This window comes from Monodon monoceros, unplaced genomic scaffold (genome assembly GCF_005190385.1).
Source record: "Monodon monoceros isolate NGI ecotype Baffin Bay Population unplaced genomic scaffold, NGI_Narwhal_1 Super_Scaffold_21, whole genome shotgun sequence".
Classification (NCBI taxonomy): domain Eukaryota; kingdom Metazoa; phylum Chordata; class Mammalia; order Artiodactyla; family Monodontidae; genus Monodon; species Monodon monoceros.
In genome coordinates this window covers 154,746,473-154,748,162 of record NW_021703778.1, presented here as the reverse complement: position 1 = coordinate 154,748,162, position 1,690 = coordinate 154,746,473, and the positions used below count along the sequence as shown (strand labels likewise).

The following is a 1,690-nucleotide window of genomic DNA, read 5'->3' as shown; positions in this document are numbered from 1 at the left end:
CGTGTCGCCAATGTTGCAGGCTAATAAAAACATAAAAACAAACAAAAAACCAAAATTCTTATTTAAAAATGATAGATATATTTTGATAACAGTTTGGTGGCTTCTTAAAAAACTAAACATACTCTTACCACATGATCCAGCATTTGCGCACCTTGGTATTTCCCCAAAGGAGTCAAAAACTTATGTCTATACAAAAACCTACACAGTGATATTTATGGCAGCTTTATTCATAATTGCCAACATTTGCAAGCAATCAAGATGTCCTTCAGTAGGTGAATGGATAAATAAACCGTGGCACATCCAACAATGGAATACTCAGCACTAAATAGAAGTGTGGTATCTATTCATGTAAAGATGTGGACGGACTTTAAATGAATAAGTATTACTAAGTGAAAAAAGCCAATCTGAAAAGGCACATACTGTGTGAGTCTGACTATAAGAACTTCTGGAAAAGGCAAAATTAAGGAGGCAGTAAAAACACAATCAGTTGTTGCCAGGGTTGCAGTAGGGGGAAGGGTGAATACAGCAGAGCATAGAAGAGTGTTAAGGCAATAAAAATACTCTCCGTATAAAACTAAAATTATGGATGGATGTCATTACACATTTGTCCAAACCCATAGAATGTATGAAACTGAGAGTGAACTCTTATGTAAACTATGGACTTTGGGCGATTAAGGTGTGTCAGTGTAGGTTCATCTATTGCAACAAAGATACCTCTCTGGTAGGGGGTGTTGATAGACAGGGACAATATGGGAAATCTCTGTACCTTTGTCTTAATTTTGCTATGAACCTAAAACTACTCTAAAAAATCTTTAAAAAAGTGACAGATATTGTCCTTTGTAAAAACTGTACTGCAGGAATTAAGATGGGTGAAACTGTCACCCAGGGGTTAGGGAACATCAACCAGTCTATTTATATCTCAAAATTAGATAATTTTTGTAATGCATGGCTATTATCTATGATCCCTTCCATGAATGGTCTTGTGATCAATGAAGTGGAGAGGCCTCAGGATAACCCAACTGGCAGAGCAGACCTCTGGACACTTAGGGGAGAAGTTGGAAACTGTAGCAAAGCTAAATTTTTGAGAAATTTTAAAAGACAATATGGAGCTATTTGGAGCCTGTGGGGGTCTGCTGGGAACAAGACTTCTAAAATGACAAATATGTCTGAAAGGCTGTGGTCCAAGGCCATTTTTGCCGGCTATAAACAGGGTCTCTGGAACCAGAGGAAGCACACAGCTCTTCTTAAAACTGAAGGTATTTATACTAGAGATGAAACTGACTTCTATCTAGGCAAGAGATACGCTTATGTGTACAAAGAATAACACAGTAACTCCTGGTGGAAAACCTAACAAAACCAGAATAATCTGGGGAAAGGTAACTCACGTTCATGGAAACAGTGGCATGGTTTGTGCAAACTTCTGAAGCAACCTTCCTGCTAAGTCCATTGGACACAGAATCTGCGTGATGCTGTGCCCTTCAAGGGTTTAAACTTATTGAAAACTACATAAATAAAAGTGTAGTTTGGTTAAAAAAAAAAAAAAAAAGAGGCAATTTGGAAATATTACTACTCACATATATTTTAAAAAGTTCACAATATCTATCCAATGAAAACATATAGAATTTATAAAGAATTCAGGCTGATTTTTCATGATATGAAAACAGTAAGAATCAATTTGTCAGTTGACACT

The 1,690-nt window shown here is 36.6% G+C and overlaps 1 pseudogene; it reads left to right on the top strand.

The window, feature by feature from the left end:
• Window positions 1-1,138: 1,138 nt before the first annotated feature.
• On the top strand, window positions 1,139-1,490 carry LOC114905213 (annotated as a pseudogene).
• The last annotated feature ends 200 nt before the right edge of the window (window positions 1,491-1,690 follow it).